At 45.9% G+C, this 26,348-nt stretch overlaps 1 protein-coding gene across 1 annotated transcript in view; it reads right to left on the bottom strand.

Annotated features, from left to right (window-relative positions):
* Positions 1–26,348, bottom strand: part of LOC147611348 (phosphomevalonate kinase, peroxisomal-like) — a 103,021-nt gene that overhangs the window by 36,972 nt on the left and 39,701 nt on the right. The window lies entirely within an intron of this gene.

The raw sequence follows: 26,348 nt of genomic DNA, 5'->3' as shown, positions 1-26,348 counted from the left end.
CTGAGGGCTCACAATGGGGTCACAGCATACGACAAATAATCCTAAAAAAGGTGCTACTACTGTACAAATGTTACATTGATGAACATGCCAGTGTCACTATGTACCCCAATGCAAGGTACACGTGACATTCCCTCCTGCTTAACTTGGCGGCAGATTCAGGGCTTCCGAGTAGTCCACCAACAACTGGGGGTACTCCTGAAAGAACTCTTCATCTAGCCAAACTGCTTCATGGGTTCCGCGGTCTTTAAACTTTGTATAGAACTGTCGGATTCTTGATCGGATCCATCCTTCCATCTGTGGAGGAGAATCTGCTCTGACTCTAACTTCACCTTTGTCTATCATATCTCATTGTTGCTCTTCGGATATATCCTGCAATGATGGACCTTCATATGGCTTCAACCAAGAAACATGAAAGACATTGTTCCTAGTCCAACTTTCCGGCAACTTTAACTTTAAAGAGACATCATGAATGACTGGAAATGGGCCGAAACTTCGGAATGATAGTTTGGGAAAACGCTTGCCCACTTGCTTTAGCCGTTGTTTCATGATGCAGAGACATACCCAAGTCCCTTCCTTAAAGTTGACATCTCGCCTAGATTTGTTGGCTTGCCGGGTATATGCTTCCTGAGCCTTGGCAAGGTGCTCCTTAACTGACTCCATGATTTCCGAGAATGTCTCAGTGGTTTTATTGACCTCAAGAGATGGTGACACCTGTATCGTCAAAAGAGATGAGAACCAGCAACCAAATGCTACCTCATACGGCGTCCGGCCAATACTCGATGAGTGAGTATCGTTCAGGATTGCCTGAACCAAAGGAAGATATTGTTCCCATTTCAACTGTTGGTCATGGCCATATGATTTGAGAACGTCAAAGGCCAATTGATTGTAAATTTCTGTTTGGCCATCTATTTGAGGATGGGATGTGCTGGACAACTGCAACTTGTCCCAAAATTGTCATACCATGAGTGTGCAGAAATCAAGCCCAAGACTCAGTTCCACAACCAAAGATACAAATGCAAGCACATGGTATAGTGGCCATTAACGAGTTCCAGTTGGGGCAACAATTCCTCGTCGATCTATTGGCAAGGTACGAAGGGTAAAATTTGGTCGATTCTCTTCTCGAGGAAGTCGCTAAAGCAACCTCCGCACCTTGACCTATGGATCATGGTGCTCGAAAGATCAGGTAGTGTATTCTGCGACACATTAAGCAGTACCTCCAGGTACAGCTCTGATGTCCTCGACCAATTCGTTCTTTAAGCGCTTAGAAACAATGCTCTCCAGAAATGGGACGTAAATTTTGGATCTCTATCGGATGTTGATAGTCTATGGCAAACCACCAATGAGGTGCCAAAACCGAATGAACAAGAAAGCTATGTCCTCGACTGTGGTTGTCTGCTTGCATGGAATGAGGATGCAAAATTTATTGAATCTGTCAACAATTGTCATACAGTGTGTTTCTAGATCCAACTGAGGCGAGAAGAGGGCCTACGAAGTCCATACTGATGTTGTGAAAGGGTCCCTCAGGAATAGACAAAGGCTGAAGCAACCCTACCTGTTTGGTATGAGGAACTTTCACTTTTTGACATAAATGGCAAGATTGGTCAACTAATTATGTATCCCAGGTAATGGATTTCCCGTACTCCAAACTCACTCTTGGAATTCATAAACAACTCATTGTCTTGCAAGAGTTGCAAAACCTGTGCCACATCTTGCTCATGTTGCTCTGCAGTCCCTGAGAAGATAAGAATGTCATCTAAGAAGATGAAGACACATTTGCCAATGAGATCCCGAAAAACCCGAGACATTATTTTGTTGAACGTCGTTGGTGCATTGGTGTGGCCAAAGGGCATCACCACAAATTCGTAGTGGCCACACTCGGTCCTAAAAGACGTTTTTGGAATGTCGGCCTTGAAGATCCGAACCTCATGGTAGCCACTCTTAAGATCAATCTTAGAGAAAATCTTTGCACCATTGAATCGTTCTAGGATGTACTCTATTTTGTGCATGGGGAATCTATTCTTCACTGTTAGCTTATTGAGCACCCTGTAATCCACACATAAGCATGCGGAGATGGTCGGATAAATCCGGACCGTAGTAGTTGGGCTAACTACTGCTCCAACTCGCTCTCCAATGCCTTAGAAAGGTGGTAGGGGAACTTGCTTGGAGGTTCTAAACCAAGAACCAACTCTATGCGATGGTCCTCAAGTCTATTGGGTGGGAGAGAGAATGGGAGGTCGTCACACAACATGATGTTGTTGTATCGAGACAAAAGACCAGCCATCCGGTGCTCCCCTATGGGTGCTACTTGAACTGCATTAGACTGAGAGCCGACATATAGTAATGCACACTCTGATCCTTTTATGATGGCACTTTGGGCCTGAATGTGGGAAATGAGTGGAATGCCAGGAGTGCTCCGATCCCCGCGAATCATGAGAGGCTCAGGAAAGCCTTCAACAATGGTGAAAGTGTCCTGCCTCCAATCGAGAATGGGTGCATACTATCGAAACCACTAGATCCCGAGGATCATGTCACACCCTAAAAGAGGGGAGACAATGAAATCCCACTAGAATGTGGCCCGCTAAACTTGAAACTCAAATTGTTGAGCTTTATGAGTGATGTGTGTACGTAGACCAAGAGTAAACCCGTCCACATCTAAGTGATAAGGAACCAAAGTACAACTCATCTTGGTAGCCAACTACGGAGAGATGGCATCCTTAGAACTGCCCATGTCAAAGAGGACAATGAACTGTTGTTCCTTTGCAGTGCCATAGGCACGGATGAGAGCCTTTGTCTTTCCCTCAACCTCACCCTCCTGCTTATCATCAAATACCACTGGTGGCACTGAATTCAAAGAGGGTAAAAGTCGAACTGCATTTGAGGCTGATGGCAGAGGTGTGGATGATGATGATACGGTTGCTACTCTGGAAGTGGATGCCTTACCAGACTTTTAAGCCTGTAACTTAGTGCAATCTTTCTTCCCGTGTCCCACAGTGTGACAAAAAAAAAAACGGTTCTCTATCCTGTACCATGTATGTTCATCTGGAGATAACCTCCAGTGATGCCCTCAGGGGTCTTCTTGGACGTAGAATCTTCTGTATTGCCCGATTGACCCGAAGAATTTTCCTTTTGGTCCTTTTGGTCCTTTTGGTCCTTTTGGTCTTTGCTGTTCTAAGCCCCCTTATCCTGGGTAGATGACTGTTGTTGGGGCTTTGGGGTAGACTATACCTGCTTGGGCTTACCTCCGTTCAGCATCCGCTCCTGATTCTAAGCGAGGGTCAGTGCCCGTGCATAAGTCTAAGGCTCAAAATTTCTCACTGGGTACCTAATGGTAGTGTCTATACCTCGAATAAGCTACTTGTGCTTATCATCTTCCGATATGCCCAACTGTTGGGCCATTGTAATGACCTTGTTTGAATAGGTCAAAACAAGGGAACCACCCTAAGTGAGTTTGTAAAACTCATCCTCAAGATTGGTCATGTATTGTAGTGGAAGAAAACGGGCTTTGAGGTCAGCCACAAAGGTGTTCCAATGAAAACGGACTTGGCCTATGATGGGGTCTGTGTGAAGTTGTGACCAATGTTGCCACCAAGTAACAGCTTCCCCAATGAGGTGGAGTGCTGCCACATGGACTTTATCTTGTGGATCTGTGATTTTAGCTAAGGGAAAATGTGTTTCAAATTGATGAATAAATTGAGTAATTGCAACATGACCACACTTCACATCATACTTACTAAAATTTGGAGAGGTTCGTATGATGGTGGTGGTAGGGGCGAAGGAGGACGAGGAATTTGGAGACTGCTGAGGGAGAGCCGCCATAATCTGTGCCATCGTTTGCTGATTCTGGATTTGCACAACCTCCCAGTCAAGTCTTTGCTGGAACTCTCAGTCGGCTTTCTCTCTGCGGCCTTGATCTTCCTCATATTTGTGTGGGGCTTCCCTATCCCTTTGTTCCTCCGCACGTCTCAATTCTTTTTCTTCATCTCCTTTTCTTTTTGCTTTGTCATCTTTTCTTTTTTGTTCTTCACGTCAATCTTCATCTTTTCTTCTTTGTTCCTCCATATGTAGAAGGACCTGTGCCAAATCTGAGATGCCTTCTTTAGGCTTCTCTTTTCCGGCAGCAAACTGCATCTTCAGAGAATTTATTTTCTCCATCATTATTCTCACGAGCTCTTCTGTGTGCTTGGTGGAAGCGTTCTTTCTGTTTGGAAGCTTCGTGCCTCCATCTCTTCTTGTTGGCTTTCTTCTTGATGTGATGTCTCTCCCGACATGGTGGAGGCATGGGTGTTTTTTCCAAACTGCAGTTTAACCATCCACCGGATACTCTCACTTCTTTAGGTAGCCGAGTTGGGTTGCCAACCTTATGCTCTAATACCAATGTTACATGCACTGAGCTTGATCATGATAACGCACAACAAGGCCTTGTTTATACCTTTATGTGGTGAGAATCTTTAGCATCAACTTTAGAGAGGAGAGAAGAGAATGAGAATGTAGAAGACGCCACAATATTGGGTCCCAATACCCACTGAAGGACCTCCCCTACAAGCAAGAGTATTTGCTTATATTAGTCTTTGGAAAATGTTGTACAATGCTGAGTACAAGTGATATGAATGGCAAATGCCCAACGCAAGGACGAGGAAGACCGTACGTCGGCTGAGTATCCACCGAGTCCGAGGCTCTGCTGAAGACTCTTCTGGCCACTGATGCAAGTCCACATAGCTGTAGGACTACACATATGCTGTCTGAAAGTGAAGAGGAGATTCCTTGTTGCATGGAGTTGATAGGATGCTGAACTGCCTTGCTGAATTCTGCTGAATACCTGAATATTTGTGACGTGGGACTGAGGCACTGATTTTATACTGCCTCTGGGCTGTAGTCGGCTGCCTTAGAGGGCTGTCGGCTGATGTAAAATCCCACGACTGATTTGAATGCTCAGTCGACCTGCTGAAACACTGTCGGCTGCTGCTATTTCGACTGCATAACAAAGCTCACGACTGGCACAAAGCCTAGTCGGCTGCCATGTAGGGCTGGTTGGGTACTGGCCAACTGGCCCGTTAGCCACATGGGCTGACCGACTGCATGGCAAAGGCATAGATGCCCTTTGCAAGTCTAGCCCAAGTTGGCTAGCCTTAGGGCTGGCCCCTTCTAATGCAATGGTCCTAGACATGCCTACACATGCATCTAATGCTATGGCAGACACCTAAATGCTTCTGTATGATGCTTTCTCCAAGTGGGTTAAGAGGATTGACATCTGACTAACCTCTAAAGCTGAGAGACTGACCTATGTAGCTCGTGCTTGACTGTCCCTGGACTGAGGGCTCACAATGGGGTCACGGCATACGACAAATAATTCTAAAAAAGGTGCTACTACTGTACAAATGCTACACTGATGATCATGCCAGTGTGTCACTGTGTACCCTAGTGTAGGGTGCATGTGACAATCAATGCTTGATGATATTAAATAGAGTCATGACCAATATCACCACCAAACTGACAATTGAGATACTTAAATTATCCACAATGCTGAAAATAGAGATATATGCTCCACCGCCCCCCCCCCCCCCCCCCCCCCCCAAGTGGAATTCTTTAGTGCCAAGAAGTATTTAATATGGTACAAGCTTTAGGGGCTTCTCCCCACGGAAGTGTCAGATTATCCAAAATACAAGGGACTTTAGACACTAGCCCAATCATCTATCATGTGAGCATTTGCCTAGTACCCTGTAAACTTTCTTGTTCAAAGAAACTCCTTGTAGAGGGTACCGATCTTCCCCTTTTTTGTACCAGCCCATGTACCTACTGTTCCAAATTCTATACCTTATGTACCAGCTCTATTAGTGCTGCCCCAACCTGTTTTGTTGTGTAACTATTTGGCCCTCCTAGCTCTTTTTCACATAATGGAACTTATGCCCGGACACATGGACAAATTGATGAAAGCATGGAAACAGGGTTCATGAAGTTGGCACAGGAAAAAGCATCAATTTTGGTCAAAAGCAAGAAAAAGCAAAAAAGTCAAACTGAGTTGACCGCGAACCAAGGGCACCATTGGGAAGAGGAGACTGAGCTGAACCAAAAAGCTAAAGGCCGCTTTTCCAAAAAGCAGCTCCAGGGACAAAAAGCAAGGCCCTAAAGCTAGAAAAAACATAAATCAAGAACTTTGGCAAAAGATGAGCAATATTTTATTATTACCAAAATATTAAAGCAAAAAAAGAAAAGCAAAGCATAAAGTATCACTTTTGGCAAAAAGAAAGGCCCTCCCCAAGTATAAAAGAAGCTAAAGCCCTCTTGTTTTGGGCATCAAGCTTGTGGAGAGCAAGGAGACACTCATCTTCATCCACTCGTCGCCGCCGCCGCCCAGCTCAGCCCGGCTGCCGCCACCTCCCATCTTTGAGATTCGAGATTTGGATTTGGATTTGGATTTGGATTTGGATTTGGACTTGGACTTGGACTTGAAGTTTGGACTTCGAACTTGGATTTGGATTTTGGGTACTAGCCCGATGACAGATACTTGTGGATCATCCCCGTAGTGTGCTCAGCATCAGAGATCTTGTGTCTCAACATCGACATCGACTTGGATATCCTACATCAGCATATCTGTTTGTTTTGTATTCAGTGATTGTATTGATCCTGGCTAGCGTGCCCGTGAATTGTTCCTGAATAAATTCCTGAAAGGGGGCAGAGCCTGTTCCTCGCTTAGTGTGGTGTACTATGCAAGATCCTTATTCCCTTCTCTCTCCCCTCTCTCTTTATATCTTTATCTCTTGGACGCGTGGTTGAGTCTGTCACTGCACGTCCCGCTGGGCTTACAATGGTATCAGAGCAAGATTTCTTTTGAAGAAACTTTCTTGGGGTGACAAAGCCATGTCGAGAGCAGAGGGATACCAAGGGCCTAATGAACGGAACAACTATGAGGCCACTCCAAGACTTCAAGATGGGAACCAAGGCCGACAGTCTATTTCTCATGAGATAGCAGCCATAAAATTGGCAAAGTACCGAGATTTTCAGCAGTTTAGACAGTTTCTCCAAGATGAATTCCTAGCTTGGAGAGCCAAAAAGGAACAGGACCAAAGAAGGGCTCGAATATTTGAACACTTCATCAAGGATCGAGCCACCAAAGCCGAAGGAGTTGAAGCTGCTAAAGCCTATCTTCAGGCCAAAGGAGTCACCATTGCTGTAGGATCCAAAGCTACCTGGTCTATTTCTCGTGGAGAAAATAGGGAGGCTACCCCTAGGCCCGCGCTCTCGAATGCAGCTTCTTCGGGACGGGTAAAGGAAAGGAAGGCAAAGATGTTGGTGGACTCACACACTCACACACAGCAATGCATCCTGCAAATTACGGTTAGGTGCAAGGAGAAGAAGCTCACACAGAAGAGAGAAAGAATGAAAGAAAGATATATTAACGTCTAGGAGAGGCCAAAGTCGGCCTATGAGACAAGAAATAATACAACTGTGTTCTTCCGGTCATCGGAAGAAAAGAAAGAAAAGAAAAAGTGTGCATGTATCTGGATACAACTGTGAATCATCATGGATCGGTGGAGCCCATATACAAACAATATAAAGGGGGGTGGGGATGTGGATGGAGTGCTAAGGCAAGATGCATCTCTATATGCTGAAGGGGTAGTACAAGCATGCTATGCAGATCTATGTCTAACTCCATCCAGTGCCATAAGAGGAATATAAGATATAATACATCGCCGATGCTGAGGCTGTGAATGGCGTGAACATGTACCCTGAGTCTGAATGAAAGCGAGCTAGCCTCTCCCGTGTCTCCATCTGGTGTCTCATTCGGATAGCTGCTATCTTTCGATGACGGAGTCGGGGTGCTCTATGTCCAGTCTGTCTAGGTCTCCTCCTGGCTCTCAATTCCTCTACTCTCTGTGCGGTCACCCCACGTGGTACATCAGCTGGCACTGGCATAGCTCTCTGGAAGAAATCTGTGAGCTGGGACTATCTCCCACCCCTAGTGGGAGCGGGTGTCTGGAGGAGTCTCTCTCGAGAACTATGAAGCTCTAGTAGTAGTCTGCCAAGCTGTCGCTGGTCCGAGGCCTCCAACTGATGTAGTGAAGAGTGCTCCTCAAACAATCCTGCGTATCTATCTCTGACCCCCTGGTGGGCTCTACATCTACATACAAAGTGATCCTCAGTCTCCACCTCCTCGCGGCACAATCTGCATATCCGCTCAGCTCTGGGAAACCGTGCCGCTCTCCCAGCCTCTATCTCTAGCTGATGTGATGAGACTCGTAACTATCCAATAGCAACGCGAGAGCTATGTGGCATGTATACATCCATGTACTGCGGTCGATGTATAAACCCATCCCCTGAGATGCTCATAAAGTGGTCTCTGTAATACAACATCTTCGGTGGTAGTGGGCTCTCTGGTGCTGTCCATGTCTCCTGTATGTAGTGCTGCCATATGTCCTGTCTCATCACTCTGTTCCTCTCATTGAGAGAGAGGTAACCCCGTGGAGCAGACTGATCATACTGAAAAGGTGGCAACCGCTCAATGTCTATCCCATGATGTGAGAACCACTGTAGCATCTGTGCATACCAAGATCTAGTGTGTCCAGCCTCGGCCAACTGTCTGGATGCCTCAAAAGCTCGGCGGGATAATCTCTCCGTGGGCATCTCCCTCATCCTGTATATAAAGGAGATCGTCTGGAACAATGCCTCCACTGCCATAGGTGGTGCAGCAAACTCAGCTCGAACAATGTCGTGCGGGACGGATGGTTTGCTGCGTATCATCCTCGAGAGCATCAAGATCTGTGGTCTCTCCAGCTGTACCCATGTGGAGGCTGCAAGCCCTGGTGCCCAAACCGCTGCTGCATACATCAAGGCTGGTGTCACTAATGTATCAAAGAGCCACCCCTTCGTGCGGGGTTCCTGAAAATGTGCCTGATGACACTAACGCTCAAGGCCAGCAAGAGCTGCATACCCCCGGGTCACTCTGTCTCGGACTGCTTGAGCCATGGAGAAGCGTCTAGCTGAGCTAGTAAATGTGATGCCAAGGTAAACATAAGAGCTCACCACCTCGACCTGCCCTCCTGCTAATGTGAGAGTAGTGTGGCTCCTGACTGCGGATGAGGTGTGGAAGATCATAACCTTGGTTTTCCCAAGGTTCACTGTGAGACCCTGCTGTGCGCAGAAGTCATCAAGAGCCACAAGGTGTCTTTGAAGCCCAACCTAGCACCTTTAGCACCTCACCAACACACCTATATACACTCCAAGATGCCACTCCCACTCCGCCACCAAATTCTTCTTGCCCGAGGTATGCAAAATCTGAAAATGAAACATGGACAAGAAGCTTGCCCACCTTAGATGCTTTTCCAAGAGTTTAGGCTATGTAAGAGAGTGCCGTAAACTCTGGTGGTCTGTTTTTACCATAAATTCAGTCCCCAAAAGATAATGCTTCCATGTTTGAAGGACATGAATAACGGCTAACAACTCTTTCTCATAAACCTGCAAATACAATTCCGCATGTTGCAGGCAGCGGCTTTCAAAAGCCACTGCATGTCCCTCTTCGTTCAAAACAGCCCCCAAGCAATCTCCACATGCATCACACTCAACCACAAAAGGCCTATGCAAATCTGGAATAATAAGAACTAGCCCTGATATGATGGCATCCTTTGACTTCTGAAAAGTTGTCTTTTCGGGTTCTGACCAACGGAATGCTACTTTCTTCTTCATTAGATCATGTAACGGTGAAGCTAAGAAAGTAAAGTGTCGAATTAATCGATGATAGTACAAGCATAAACCAATAAAGCTCCTAACTTGATGCACATTCTATAGTTCTGGCCAATCCTTGATTACTTGAATCTTTGCGGGATCCATGCGTACTCCATCCTTGGGAAACAATATGCCCTAAATAGTGAATTTCTGACAACAAGAATTCACTCTTCTTCCCATTGATGAAAAGCTTATGTTTCCTTAGCTCTTCAAAAACAATGGCAAGATGCTCTTTATGTTCAGCCTCACTCTTTGAGAAAATGATAATATCATCAAAGAAAGTTCGTGTGAACTTGCGGTGAGGTCTAAAAATTATGTCCATCATTCTATTGAAAGTGGCGGGAGCATTCGTAAGTCCAAATGGCACAACCAAATACTCATATAATCCAAATGATGTTCGAAAAGCCATTTTGTGCACATCTTGAGGTACCACTCGAATTTGATGGTAACCACTCTTAAGATCAATGCGACTGAAACAAGCAGCTCCGTCAAGTTTATCAAGAATATCATCGATTCGAGGAATCGAAAACCTGTTCTTGATAGTAATCTTGTTAAGGGCCCTATAATCAACACACATCCTGTATGTCCCATCCTTTTTCTGCACAAGTAAAACTGGAGAACAATAAGCCGAAGAACTTGACCTTATCAACCCCTTCTCAAGTAAATCATTTACTTGAGTCATGATTTCCTCCTGTTGGGCAGCACTCACCCTATAAGGAGGTCGGTTGGGAGGAGAGCTCCCAAGGATTATGTCAATACAATGATCCTCTGGTCTCTCTGGAGGTAACTGCTCAACATTATCACATACAAAGACCAAGTAAGAAAAAGTTGATTTCTTTATTGCCTTTGAATAGATATATGGCTTACAACGGGTATTGTACTCCCAGTAGTACCCGCATCAATACAAACTTCCCTACCCCTATGAGTAAACATAACTTTATTTTCTTTGTGCAAAATCTTGGGATCCGAACAGTAATGCCAAGGCATCACAAGTAACACATCACATCCTGTAAGTGGTGCCACGAGGAAGTCTTCATGATCCAAATATCCCTGAATCTGTATGCGAAGCTTCCTAATGATGGGAGTGACCTTAACTTCCATACCCTCAAAAGGCAGCATCTGCATGAAAGTTCATGCCCAATTCCTCAGGCTTTAACCCAAGAGCAACAGCCATCTGTATGGATATGAAGTTATCTGTTGAGGCATTATCAAAAAGGAATAAAGCTGTTTGATCCTTTAACTTGCCCCAAGCTTTGCATAAAATCCTGCTCTTTGGTTCATGTGCAGTGTTACCCTGAGCATCGGGTATAACATTCACACTTGGTTTGGCATCCTGCACATTATTCTTTTTGAGATTCTGGGGGCATTGAGCTTTCATGTGATCTTTGCTCCCACATGAGAAACACTTCCCCTCTCTCATGCAATCAAAGATATACTGTCTAGACAGCTTAGGCTCATCCTTTTTACCTCTCGGCTTCTTTTATGAGCCCCCTTTTGCATCATTGGACTCATGAGACATAAACTTAGGTGGCTGTCCACTCTTTTCTGCTCATTTCCAGCTCTGAATTTTCCCTTTTGTATGAGCTGAATTCTTGTCTTTTTGATGCTCCCTTGCCATGCAACTCCTCAGAAATAATTGCTGAGTATATGAGCTCCTGTAAGGTGTTGTGGGGATACACTACAAGGCTCTTTTGAATGATTCGTTGCAGCCCTGACTCAAACTTTCTTTTCTTCTCGCCACACTAATCGACCTGAAAGGTGTGACCTTGAGAAGAACCCGCCAAAACTTTAAAACATAAGAAGAAACGGATTCGCCTTCATCCTATGTTAGCCAATCCCATTCCTTTCGTACATCCTTCTCAAAGTGAGGAGGAAGGAACTGATCATAAAATTGCTCTTTGAAAGCACTCCACGTACGGGCAGTTGTCCTATCCAAAAGCTTTGCATCCACCAATCACTTGCAGTCTCTTTAAGATGCATACCCACATGCCTGAGCATAGATTTCTCGGCACATTCCTCAGCGCAAAAGGCTATTTCAAATTGCCTTATGAAAGCAAGTGCCTTGGCAGTATCCAACTTTCCATTACGGCTCTCGAATTTAATGTCCTTGTCCCCTGATTTGAACTCTTTGGCCTTCTTGCCATGACGGACATCCCGACGCTCTAATACATCATCCTCCTCGTCATGCCTACGTTGGCGACAATGCCCAGATCTAGGGCTGATTTCCCGCGTAACACCCTCCACTCTAGATGGAACTTTAGGAGCAGGAGCATACCTAGAAGGTGGAGATACCATCGACAATGCATGAAGATCTTCAGCGTCTCTCAAATGGGCTGAAAACCCCTCATCATTCCCACGAGCTGCATGTCGATGTACATCATCTCCTCAGGCTGCATGCCCCCTCAAATCTGTTGCATGGGCTGCAAGCCCCCTCAAAACACTTGCTCGGGCTGCATGCCCACTTACATCACTTGCTCGGTCTGCATGCCCTCTTACACCACTGGTGTGGTTTGCATGCCCTCTCACATCACTGGTGCGGCCTGCATGCCCTCTCACAACATCATCGGAATTCCCTTCACGGGATAGCCTGTGAGGCTGCCGTGTGAAGACCCACTTGCCCTCATCATCAGAAACAACTTCGCCACGGCCAACTCTCGAGGTTTGCCGATTCCCATTTGTTGGGCAATTGCATCAAAAGTGACCACATCAGCCTTGACATGAGACTTTGATTCTATGACCCTCTGTACATCAGGATCTCTTTGCAAAGCACGGAGCTCTTCAAGCTCATTCATCAAGGCATCAATATCCTGCTGATCCTTAGCCCTGGCAGAGATAACGGTGGATCGTTACCCGCCAAAGCCCCAACATGATCCCTATCTCTATCTTCTTCCCACATGCGGCGAATACAGGTGATAGAGTCCTCCACATAATGATCAGACTGGCTAGCCATAATGTATCTTTCAGCTTTTCAGAAAGAAAAGAATTTTCCGTGCCCCGGAATCACTCTCTACCAGTTTCGCAAGTATGATACCGAATAGACTGCAAGCTACAAAGACAGGAGGGCCACGAAGTCTTTCCGCACGCTCACTGTCGCTTAAACCAAAGGTAACCTCTTTCAAGGCGTGACAATAAGACGAGGGCTACCTCAGAATCCCAACCTTCTCTCACGGATAATGACTCCTTAAAGCCATATCCAGCATCATATTAGGCACAACTGTGTAGAAAGCCAGGCTCTGATACCAATGTAAACGGAAGGGCAACTGAATACAATCAATCATGAAATCTGAAAACACACATATGCATACCAGATACAACAAGATGACAAAGCTGCACAATACACCGCACTAGGGGCCACAAGATGGGCTGACCCCCCCTCCTTCCAATACAACTTTGCGGGTGCCCGGGGTTCACCACTGGCTACACCTATTTCTTCCAATACCGTATGAAAACAAGAAAAAAACATCACAATATCTGAATTTGCTGACAATTTCAGCACAAGTGAGCATTCCCGGCATCAAGCACATGCAAGACAACTATGGACAGCCCATAGCACTCCCACATCAGCCCGGGACAACTCAACATCATCATCTTCCTCCTGTCTGGCTCATAAAGCAAGTCGACCAGCCCTCAAAGGCTGTTTTCAGCAGTCGACCAGCCCTCGGTAGCCACAGAAGAAAGCGGCCAGCAGTTGTGCACAAGCCTGCAAATCTCCGGTCGGAAGGAAAACTGTCTAGAAGCCCATGACCAGCTCTTCCTCCCTGTTTTTAACCTCTGTCCAGCCTCTATTCAAGCTGTAAATCTACCGGCCATCAGCGGAGAACATGCAGAAGGAGTCGGCCAGCTTCTCCCATGCATCCGGTGAACTCCAATCGCGATGGATGACTGTAGAAACTTGCCAACAGGCTGAAAAAAAGCCAACCAGCCCTCATGCACTCCTAAAAAGCATGCGCCCCCCTCCAATATGGAGTTTTGACAATAATAGAGGCTTCCCCGTGGAAAATAGCCCCCACATGCTTTTTTGGTCCAGCAAGGGGTGCCTACATGAAGGGAGTCCAAATAATGTCCAGTGCTTGGTCTTTGGCCGCCACGTGTATTAAATAAATCCTGCTCAATGTGTACTCACTTATAAGTTGTCCGGTCACTTATAAGTGAGTGTGAACCTGCATCCATAATTATTAACATGTGAACTCATAAAGCTGTAAATTGAGTTTTTAGGAATACTTACCACCTACAAAACACATGTAGACCACCTGTCAGTCCCAAAAAGGTGTGCACATACACGTCCATAGGGTGCCCAGGCGTCCCCGACCCCATGGACAACACAGGCAGAATCGAAGGCATTGCCAGGCAAACAAGACAAGTCATCCAAAGATAAAATCAAAGTCATGCACACACGTGAGTGCAATTATATTGGAAGAAACACCCATCTGCTCAGTTGTATCCGATAAAATGTCCAAGGCTCATGATCCTTCCGCAACCTTCCCAGAACATAAATACACAAGATCTGCAAGATAGCTAGTCCCAAAGACTTTCATCATGTCAGGCTCCACGGCCACACATGTACACCATGTCAGGCCCCGCAAGCCACACATGTACTATCATGTTAGGCTACACCGGCCATACATGTACTGTCATGTCAGGCTCCGTATGCCACACAGACACACCATGTCAGGCTACACCAGCCATATATGTATGTCATGTAAGGCTCCACATGCCGCACATGAACAGTAGAAAAATAGAAGCTGTAAGGAATTTTGTGACGTGTCACATCCATGTAATATAGAAGTACAAAAGTTATATGGATAGAGTGTCCTTTCACACCTGATATCCAAGGGGAAAAACCACATGGGAAAAAGTGCCCTTGGTTAAGCCTTGTTCACACATAGCACTACCATAAGTGAGCATATGCCTACAAATCCCCCCTGTAGTGAAAGTGTGAACCTGTACAAGGTAGCAAATCACTCTCTGTATGAGAGTAAGCCCAAAGCTTTGCGGAAAGCTTTAAACTTCTCTCAAGGTAAAGCCTTTGTGAATAGATCTGAACATTATCCTCTGTAGGGTAGTAAGATAAACTGATCTCCCCTGCATGTAACCTCTCTCTAACATAGTGATAATGAATCTCAATGTGCTTGGTACGTGCATGAAATACGGGATTTCGTGCCATGGCCATAGCACTCTGGCTATCAGTGAGAATGTTGGTGGGTGTCTGTTGACACTCACGAAGATCGGCCAATAATCTCTTCAACCATACACAATCTACTGTAGCTGTGAAGACTGTCCTGTACTCAACCTCGCAAGTAGATGTGGCAACAGTGGGTTGCTTTTTGCTCAACCAAGATATGCATAAACTGCCAAGAAAAAAACAATTCCGAGTGGTGGATTGCTTGGTATCATAATCACCAGCCCAATCTGAATCACTGTATGCATAAAGCTGCAAGTTGTCCCCCCGGGATAGAACAAACCAAGATCTAGGCCCTAGGGTAATTGTAGTCATTCTCGAAGTAGGAGCAAAAGTCTCCTCATAATCTATTCCCTTTTTCTGAGAGTAGCCTTTACCCACAAGTCTTGCTTTGTACTTGTCAATAGTACCATCAGACTTCCTTTTGACTTTGTACACCCACTTTGTTCCAATGACATACTTGCCTTTCGACAAGTCCACAAGATCCCAAGTATTGTTCTTCATGATAGAAGAGATTTCATCTTGCATGGCTTGCACCCAGTTCTCATTCTCATGTACTTCTTCATAAGAAGAAGGCTCTTCTGAATCAAAGAGACCACCCATGGCTAATGCAGACTCCCCATGATGCATACTCAATGCATGGTTGGAACTAGCCCTTGTTCTACCTATGAGTGGAGCTGCAAGTTTTCTTCTTGCAAATTTTTCAGCACCCATCTTGGAACCGACTTGGCTGTGTCTATGGCTGTTTGCTCTTCCCTGACAAGATCTTCTACTTCTTCCATAGAAGGGGGCTGAATTGCTGGCTGTTCCACATGTTCTACATGAGCATTTTCTTGTGTAGGGGCTAGCTGATCTGAACCCCCCCCTAATTGGGTAATAGTCCATCAAACATGTCATGTATGCCTGTATCATGACTTTTATACAAGTTGTACATGGGCTGTACTGAATTTTCAGCAAATACCACATCTCTACTGACAAAAATCCTACGTGTTGTTGGAATAAAGACGGTATCCTTTGCTCTCATTGCTGTAGCCCACAAAAATGCATTTCATTGCTTTATCATCTAGCTTTGTTCGGAGTTGTTTTGGCACATGTGCATATGCCAAACACCCAAATGTACGCATATAATCCACTTTTGGCTTTCAGCGATACGAAGCCTCAAATGCTATTATGGTTTTCAAAACTTTTGTTGGACACCTGTTCAACACGTGAGTTGCACACATTATAGCTTCCATCCAAAAATTGTGAGGCAACTTTTGTGCTTTCACCATGCATCTTGCCATCTCCATGAGAGATCTATTTTTCCTCTCAACTACACCATTCTGTTGCGGTGTACATTGGTGTTTGATGGCCTTTTGAAGCATATAATCCTTAAATGCATTTGACATGTATTCTCCACCTCTATCTGAGCGGAGTGTTTGGACTTTACATCCACACATATTTTCAGCCATTGTTACAAAGTGTCGAAAGCATGTAAACACCTCTGCTTTCACTTTCAAGGGGTAAACCCAAGCAAACCTGGAGTAGTCATCAATGAATGTGACGAAATAAAGATGCCCCCCTATGGATGGTGTCTGCATTGGACCACATACATCACTGTGTATGAGCTGTAATTTACTTTCAGCTCTAACAGCTCCATCCTTGGAGAATGGTTTTCGATGCTTCTTTCCCAAAATACACCCCTCACATACATGTCTTCTTGGAGACTCAAGAGGCGGCATATTATCAACCATATGATGCTTCTGCAAACGCATCAAACTCTGAAAATTTACATGCCCAAAACGAGCATGCCATAGCTCTGCATCATGCATAGCAGGAGTGTGGGCAACCACTGTATTTGCATCATAAGTACGCTTGTCATAGATGTCCAGCTTATACAAGCCTTTGTATCGTGTTCCAGAAGTGACTATTTCATAACCATTTGATGGGTCTTTTACCAAACACTTCCCATCTTCAAATTCAACCTTTAAACCTTGGTCGTTTATGGCTAAGACGGAGAGTAGATTTTTCTTTATCCCTGGAACATACAACACATTTGTCATACATATATTGGCACCATTGGCTGCAACAAGTATGACATTGCCAATTCCTTTTACTAGATATGTGGTATGATCTGCACATGATACAGTGCGACCATTTGAAGCATAAACCAAGTGCTGAAAAACATCTTTGCATGAAGTGATTTGGCTCGAAGCACCACTATCAAAATACCATGATACATCCTGTCTGTCAAATGCACTACAAGACATATCATTGTCTGAAGCACTTGGTGTGTCACTAGTGCATGTGACCAAAAAAGTGTACTCTTCCTGAATTACATTAGCCGATTGTTGTGCTTTGTCATCAGAAGAGTCTGCTACTGCATTGCCTATATCTTTCTTTTTCTCTTTTGCAATCCACTTTCTACATTCATTGATGTAGTGGTCAGGCTTATGGCAGTAGTGGCATCTGCCCTTCTATTTAGGCTTGTTTGCATCCCCTTTGTCAGACTTTTCACCACCAGAAGAGTACTATCCATGACTACCCTTACTAGACTGTTGTCCCCCATGCTTAAAGCTCTTTGCTTTACCCTTATCCTTGGCTGTAAATGCTTTGTCTCCACCACGGTTGCTAGATAGGTTTGCTCTTGTTTGCTCTTCGTGCATCCCTAGAGTCCCATCTCTTCTGCTCTTGTGTGGGAGCAGGTTCTACCTCAGGAGCTCTTTGAGCACCTCCCCTTTGAGGCGTTGCTGGCTGTATGGTAAGTGGGCGTGTGTCGTCACCACACACGATGCCCCAAAGCCCTTTGGCTACTAGCAAATTACGGATCATGAAACTCCAAAGAGAGTAGTTTGATCCATCCAACTTGTCCCCTCCTGGGTGAGCACACCAAATACATCTATAGCATTTTGAGCCATGTTGACAAAATACACCTGCAGGCAAACCAAGCACCAATGTGCACTGCCAGGCAACCAAATGTCCTGAGTAAAGTTTTGCCTGCAACTTGAAGCAAGTATAAACCTGCACCAAATTGTCCAATTACACACAATGTGTATACATATGTGACAAATCACCGCTGAAATCCCCAATTACATACTCCAAACTGAAAAGCCCCAATTTTTATGCACAGCAATTGCTTCAATGTGCGGTCAATTGCCCAATTTTCACAAAAGCCCCAAATTTCTGCTACTAGAAGAGGCTTAATCTGTCCATGCAAAGGGGAATTTTGCCAAACCCCCGAAATTCTCTAAACCTGCACCAAATTGTCTGTAACAATTTTTGTTGTTTTCGTTTTTTTGTTTTTTTTTTTGAATAAAAATACCTACAAATGAGATGACTTGATCCACTTGAGATGACCAAGTGCAGAAAGTGGGACTGCAGATGTGGAGGTGGCGGGACGTTGAAGCAACGTAGGTGGCCAAGGACAGTCGGCGTTAGTTGGGCAGGGTCAGTTGTTGCAGGTGACTGCCCAGTCGGTGACGTTGACGGCGTGAGGAGCAGGTCGGTGGTGTGACGGCGGGGACTGGACGGAACTATAGACTGGCAACGAGGACCGGGCGGAGCTGCGTTCTGGCCGCCTCACCTACTCTGCGACGAGCGCCGCAATCGAGCTGGGCGACGCTGGTGCTCTCCCCACTAACTCCGCCGATTTGGGAGGCCGAATCGGGCGGCAGGAGCACTGACGGGCCACGGACGTCGAAGGAGACTGCCGGATGGACTGCAACGACGGAATAGGTTGCTAGATGGACTACAGTGACGGAATCTACGCGCCGGAGACTAAACCTCCAATGGGCAGCAGCCGAGCTCTGATACCAATTGTTGGTGTACTCACACAGAGTAATGCATCCTGCAAATTAGGGTTAGGTGCAGGGAGAAGAAGCTCACACAGAAGAGAAATGAAATGAAATGAAATGATATATTAACGTCTCTAAGAGGCCATAATGGCCTATGAGACCAAAACTGAGAGTGCATCTGAAGTTGGTGTCTCATCAAAGAGAATAACTAAATGAGACTAAAAAGTACAATAAACTGATTGTCCTAGAGTTATAAGAACAGAACTGTAAGACTCCAAGATGATACTGAGTAGAAAATACTGGAAAATACTGAAAAATGTATATCAGGTAGATCCATGTATGCTGATCAGTTGAAGTGTTGCCCTCTCCTTAGATCAAGTATCTCCGCCATGGGGCTGTCTAGAATGGAGAGGTCGTAGAAGGGAGGTAGGCGCCTCTGATGCCAAGCAATAATGGCTCTAATCTGGCAATGGTGAGAATGTCGTGGTCAGGATCCTAGTGGGCGTGGGCGACGAGCACGACATAAGATAACTGCTCTATCAGTGTGGTGACTCCCTGGGAGCGTGGTCGATGCCCTGATGGCCCAATGGAGGAGGTATCAGGAGGTGTGTGGGCTGGGTTGCTGGTGCTGGTGCCGAAGAAATTTGTCAGGGTCCTCTGTCTAGGTACATCATGGTTCGGCCTCCTGTCTGCCAAGAGGGTCTCTCTGTGTCTCCTGAGCTCAAGTAGAAATAATCCCAGGCATCTCTGATTCTCAAACTCCATGACCCTGCGTAACGGCCCAAAACCCTCTCGGAAGAGGCAGTAATATCTCCCTCGGATCTCATAATAGACTGTACATCGGCAAATGTAGTGTTCCTCTGTCTCTACCTCCTGGTAGCATAGCTGACAAATGCGGTCATCCAAGATCTGATGCACATATCGCCCTGTCTCAATCCGTAGCTGGTGTGATGAGGTCCGGATCTGTCCAATGGCACAACGTATCCCATGTGATAGGTGTACATCCATGTACGCCGGGCGGGTGATAAAATCATCTAGTGAGAGGTGTAGAAAATGGCTCTTGTAATGAGCCATTTTCGTGCCGAAGGGCTCAAGCGGGCTAGTCCATGTCCTCTCTGTGTCCACTCTGATGATATCCATCCTGATCATGCCGTTTTGCTCTGAGCGGGTGAGATCCAAAAATGGACAATCCAAACTGTACTAAAAGGGTGGTAGTGCCTCTATCCGCAAACCATGTAGGTGAAACCATGATCTCATCTCAGCGTACCAGCAACGAGTATCTCCATCCTCTGCCAACTGTATGGATGAGGTCAATGCCAATCGGGAGTACCTCTGCTGAGGGAGCTCCCATAGCCGCTGTAAAAAGGTAACTGCCTGGAATAGGGCCTGGGTTACTACTAGTGGGGCACCCAGCTCAGCCCGAACAATCTCATGTGGTACTGCTGATTTGCTCCAAATCATGAGGGCAATCATCATAATCAGTGGTCCCTCCATTTGCCTCCATCCCTCATCCGTCCCTCTCTGAGATCTGTGATGTATACTGGGCCCCCAAATTGGAGCTCCGTACAGGAGGGTCGTGCGACAAGCGTATCAAATAGCCACAATTTGGTGCGTGGCTCTTGAAACTATATGTGTGCACACTGCCTCTCAAGTGCCCCCAAGGCTGCATGCCCTCGAGCTAATCTAGCTGCTGTTGCCTCCTTCAGGGAGAAACGCGGTCTTGTGAAAGTAACTCCCAAGTAGACATATGACCTGACGTACTCTACCGGCTCCCCTCGGAAAGTGAACTGAGGCTCTAATCTCGTCACCCATGCCTGTGTGGTGTTAAACACCATAACCTTGGTTTTCCCAAGGTTCACTGTCAGATCTCTATCCGCATAGAAAGCCTGTAATGCATCCAAGTGTCTCTGTAATCCCTCCGGAGAGTCTGAGATTAGAACAATATCAGCAGCATATAACAAGATGGGTATCAACACCCCTGCCAGGCATGCCCCTGGGCCTCCCAATCTATCTACATAATCAAAGACCACATCAATGTACATTCCAAAGAGGGTGGGCTATAGCGGACATCCCTGCTTCACCCCTATCGTTTTGGTCACCCTATCAGATAGTCCGCCTGGAGCTCGGACTCAGCCCGTCACACACTCATACAAAGCATATATCCCCCACTGCATATCCTCGGGTACTTCAATGTCATGCAATCTGTGCATAAGCCTGGCACGTGGTAGGGTATCAAAGGCTTTGCGAAAGTCCACAAAGCAGTAGTATATCCTTCTCTTCTATGCCCTTCCCTCTTCGATAAGTGCCCGAAGTGTCAGTATGTGATCCAAGGTAAAGCCACCTTGTCCATGTGCTCGATGACCATGCCTCTCTGCCCATCGGCTCAGCTCCAACTCCAATATAGAGCCATATAGTTTGGCCAAGTAATGACCAATCATGATCGTCTTGTAGTTGCCTGGTACCATGGAGTCCCCACTCTTAAAGAGTGGTACAATAATATGCTCTGTCCAGCTTGTCGGGAAACCCTCACAAATGGCATGATTAAACACGTGTACGATGAGCGGAGCCAAAGTGTCTCATGCATATGAGAAGTGCTCTCCAGCTAGCCCATCATGATCCTGTGCCTTTCCATTCTGAAACCTGTCTATCGCATCTAGCACCATCCGCATAGTGAAAAAGGTGCTGCTAGCCGGTTTAGCTCCCAGTGGAGGGGGGGTGGGGGGCTGTCCTGGTGCATCATATAGCTCTCTAGCATAAGTATGCCATGCCTCAGGTGCAGTAATCGGAGTACCGGGCTGTCTCTCCTGAAACATCTTCCATGCCCTCTTGCTGTCCTCCCACAGGAAGAGTTGGTAGATCTCCTCCTCTAGCTTAGCTAGATAGGCTCGTTTCTTCCTCCGCACAAGGCGCCGAAAGATCATCCTGGCTGGCCTGTCTATGCATGTGAGACCCAATGGCAATCTCACGCTGTAGCTGTGCTCGTGTCTCATGACACTCATCATCATACCAACTGTTCTGTGGGGCAGTGCTGCGGGGGTGGGTGGAAGGGATCATAGTGCAGGGAAACGCATATGAGGCGGATGCATGTAGTACACCTGCCAATCCTCTCGTGATCTCGTCCAGAGGGCTATGCAGGTCTAAAGCGAACAAGCCATCAGATACTGCATCTTGGTAAACCCCAACTGTCTCACGTGTAAACTGATATCTCGGGTACCTAGGTAGATGAGTGGCTCACCCATCTCTCGAGGATCTACCTACTAGTGTGAAACTCAAGTATGCATGATCAGCTGCTCTGCCAATGGGCCTACTGGAAATCGTGAAACCCCGCACATCAGGTATCAATGAACGAGATCCCATCAAGTAGTCCACTGTGCTCGCTCCCCCTTTAGAGTTCCGGTGTGTGAGAGCATCTAATCCTTGCCATCTCGATAAGCCATTGTATATGACCAACCCATGTGGACTCCCGAGTGTGAGAAAATGCCTACCATAATTTGTAATCTCCCTCTCATCCTGTGCTGATCTCTGCAACCCTACAACCTCTGCCGTGATCTCTCAGTACATAGCCTCTTGAGTATCATACAGCTCTATCTGCTCTGTGCATGTACGTGCATTAAAGTCTCCCAAAAGAAGTTCCTATCCGCAAACTTTGAAGCAGATCTGCAAGAAGGAATGGGATGAGGTAAAGCAGAAAGTTGGTGAGAATGTGGCATCTTACATTAACAATTTTTCAGCAGTTTCTTTGAAGTTTACTTCATATACTCCCATTCCACCACTAATGGAGATGCGTAATTTTGTGAATGGATTGCAACCTAAGCTTCTGCAAGCAGTTTACATGGCTGGACTGAAAACGTTGGAAGAAGCCCAAGACAAGGCTTTACAAGCCGAGGCCTTACACATGCCTTGGATGGACGACAAGACAAAGAATGACAACCGGGATCCACCTCAAAGAAAGAAGTTTAAAGACCGATCCCCATCAAGAGCCAAGCCTCAAGAGAAGGAGGAGCAGAGTGAGGACAAATCTCCACTCTTTTGAAGAAGAGTGTCCCTCAAGCAACGTGAGGAATATGCTAATGAAGGGAAGTGTTTCCAATGTGGAAACAAGGGACATATAGCTATGAATTGTCCCAACAAACTAAAGCAAGAAACCAGACAAATCAGAAGATCATTAGATTTGACATTCCGCCAGGAAGTTTGTCAAGAGGAGATTGCATTTGAGCAGTCTTGTACCATGAGGGCCATGTTGTGGCCTATGAAAGTCTTAGATGAGGATTTCTAGGATTATATTGGAACAGTTTTTAGAAAAGAAATTTTGTGGCTTTTCTTGCCATCAAGAAAGATTCTTTTATGAAGTAAACCCGTTTATGTGAAACAAAGGATTTGCGGCCAAAAGTGAACAAAGAAAAGCCATGCTCCACCTTACGTCGGGCAAAGAAGCATACTGACTACAATTTAAGCTTTGGAAAGCTACTTTTATTGGCCTTGTATGAGAAAGAACATTGAGTTATATGTTCGAGAATGTTTGGTTTGTCAGAAGGTCAAGTTTGATCGACAAACACCGGTAGTATTATTGCACCCATTGAATGTTCTATGGGAGAGTATTATTATGGATTTTATCTTTGGATTGCCAAAGTTAGAGAATGATGATATTTGGACCTTTTTCTAGATACCAAGAAGATCAACCATGTATGTCATCAGTTGGACCTTTCAGATCATCGGAGGATACATAATACCTTACATGACAGTTTATTGAAACCATGTAGAGGTTACCCCAGAGGAGCCTGTTTTAAAGGATCCACCAGGGGTGGAAGAGCCAGAATAGATTGTGTTTCATTCTATGAGAAAAAGAAGAAAGACAGTGGTCAAAAAATTCCTCTTGGAAATGGATGCAGAGAAGTACTTCAAGAACTATCCAGATATAATATGAGCTTATGAGGAAGTGGTTGGTCCAGATGTATTTGAAGTACGGATATGGATGTCTTACGATCAAGACAAATTCGAGGAGGAGGGATGGTGCCTCTAGCCCTCTTCATTGTATATATATTGGACTGGAATTGATCATTATTTTTCTTATATAATGATTATTTGGACATGCTCTAGTTTGGGTGGCAATGCCCGATAGCCCAACGAGCAAGATTTGTATATGGGAGGCAACGATGCCAGATGACCCATTGGACGGCAACGATGCCAGAACAAGACTTGTATATGGGAGGCAACGATGCCAGATGACCCATTGGACGACAACGATGCCAAATGTCTTGGACTTCACAATTGAGCGGTCATTGCAACCAGACAGCCGAGATGACTGTATTGGATTTCATAGTCAGGCGATCAATGCGACCAGATGACCCGAATGACTATCGATGAACTCTCTGTTGAGAGGTTGGCGATTTCGAGCGTGTGATCTATGGCTAGAAGGTGCCTTGGATTATCCCATAAGTGGAAGCATGGGAAGTTGAAGAGCCATATATAGGCTATAGAGTGGCACCTTGTCATAATCATCTCCTCCGGCCGGTGTTTTGGGAGGCAGCTCACTGGGAGATGGGAGCCCAGTGGACGAATGTTGCAGTGCTCGTTGGGGGTGTTCGTGGAGATCAATGGTGATGCATCTCCTACGTGCGTTAGTCTTCCGCTGCGCATTCTGACATGGTATCAGAGCCCAGGCGTGTGTGGTCCTGGGCGGCTCAGGCGTGTGGTCCTGGGCGACCCCCTCGCGCCTCGGTGGCTTGCGGAGCTCGAATCGAGGGAGGGTGTTGGAAGGTTGGCGATCTTGAGCGTGTGATCTATGGCTAGAAGGTGCCTTGGATTATCCCATAAGTGGAAGCATGGGAAGTTGAAGAGCCATATATAGGCTAGAGTGGCACCTTGTCATAATCATCTCCTCTCGCCGTTGTTTTGGGAGGCAGCTCACCGGGAGATGGGAGCCCGGTGGAGGGATGCTGCAGTGCCCGTTGGGGGTGTTCGTGGAGCTCAATGGTGATGCATCTCCTACGTGCGTTAGTCTTCCACTGCTCATTCTGACACTCTCGAGCGGTCTTGGCTACCAGATGGCCTTGAGCGAATTCTCGGGCGGTCCTAGTGACCAGATGGCCTTGAGCAAATTCTCAAGCGGTCTTAGTGACCAGATGGCCTTGAGCGATCTGAGATTAGCATAGTTTCCGATGAAAGACAATGCTTGGATTTATGGCATGTGATAGTCCACTGGGCTCTAGACTACCTGGCCAATACCTCGAGTACCCAGTAGACACGAATGATGCATACTTGTTTGTTGACTAGCTTCTGTCTAGTTTTTGCAAAGGGTAAGTATGCATTTATTATATCTAACACATGTGACAGGCCCTGAAGAATCAAAAACAAAGAGATTGGTCAAAGATAAGGGATAGAGATATTGCCAACTAAGCAGATTACACCACAGATATGGGGAAAGACCACATGCACAAGCTCACTCAACAAGGCTAGTGAAATATTTGAAACATATGGTTGTACTTGATGTACTTGGAACACATGGATATACATGGAACATATGGATGTGCTTGGAACTCTTGCAGTTTTCGCAGTTGAGGACAACTGCGATATACGAGGGAGGGATGTAACTATTTGGCTCTCCAAGCTCGTTTTCACATAATGAAGCTTATGCCCGGACACACAGACAGATTGATGAAAGCATGGAAACCAGGTTCATGAAGTTGGCACAAGAAAAAGCACCAGTTTTGGTCAAACCAAGGAAAAGCAAAAAAGTCAAACTGAGTTGACCGCAAGCCAAGGGCACCATTGGCAAGAGGAGACTGAACCGAACCAAAAAGCTAAAGGCCGCTTTTCCAAAAAGCAGCTCCAGGGCCAAAAAGCAAGGCCTTGAAGCTAGAAAAGCATAAATCCAGAACTTTGGTAGAAGATAAGCAATATTTTATTACCAAAATATTAAAGCAAAAACAAAAAATCAAAGCATAAAGTATTGCTTTTGGCAAAAAGCAAGGCCCTCCCCAAGTATAAAAGAAGCTAGAGCCCTCTTGTTTTGGGCATCAAGCTTGTGGAGAGCAAGGCATCCACTTGCCGCCGCTGCCACTGCCGCCGCCGCCACCACCCATCTTTGAGATTCGAGATTTGGATTTGAATTTGTATTTGTATTTGGACTTGGAGTTTGGACTTGAAACTTGGATTTGGATTTTGGATCTGGTACTAGTCCGGTGAGAGATACTTGTGGGTCATCCCCATGGTATGCTCGGCATCAGAGATCTTGTGCCTCAACATCGACATCAACATTGACTTGGATATCCTACATCGGCATATCTATTTGTTTTGTATTCACTGATTGTATTGATCCTGGTCAACGTGCCCGTGGATTGTTCCTAAATAAATTCTTGAAAGGGGACGGGGCCTATTCCCGTGGTGTACTGTGCAAGATCCCTATTCCCTTCTCTCTCTCCCCTCTCCCTCTATATCTTTATCTCTGGGACACGTGGTTGAGTGTGTCACTGCACGCTCCGCTAGGCTCACAGTTGTCCCAGCCCATGTACCTACTATTCCAGATTCTATACCTTCCGTACAACAGCTCTCTTGGTGCACTATTGGTGGCCGAAATGCCTATAATTTTTAATAAGGGGAAATACAAAGGAATAGACTCCTAAAATCTAGGAGGGTTACAACTGCCAATGGAAATTCCGTTCGCATCATTACGTCCGTAA

The sequence above is a fragment of the Cibotium barometz genome, chromosome 47 (genome assembly GCF_041138505.1).
Source record: "Cibotium barometz isolate CiBa-2024 chromosome 47, ASM4113850v1, whole genome shotgun sequence".
Classification (NCBI taxonomy): domain Eukaryota; kingdom Viridiplantae; phylum Streptophyta; class Polypodiopsida; order Cyatheales; family Cibotiaceae; genus Cibotium; species Cibotium barometz.
The sequence above is the reverse complement of the archived record's forward strand: the minus strand, read 5'-3'. Positions and strand labels throughout refer to the sequence as shown.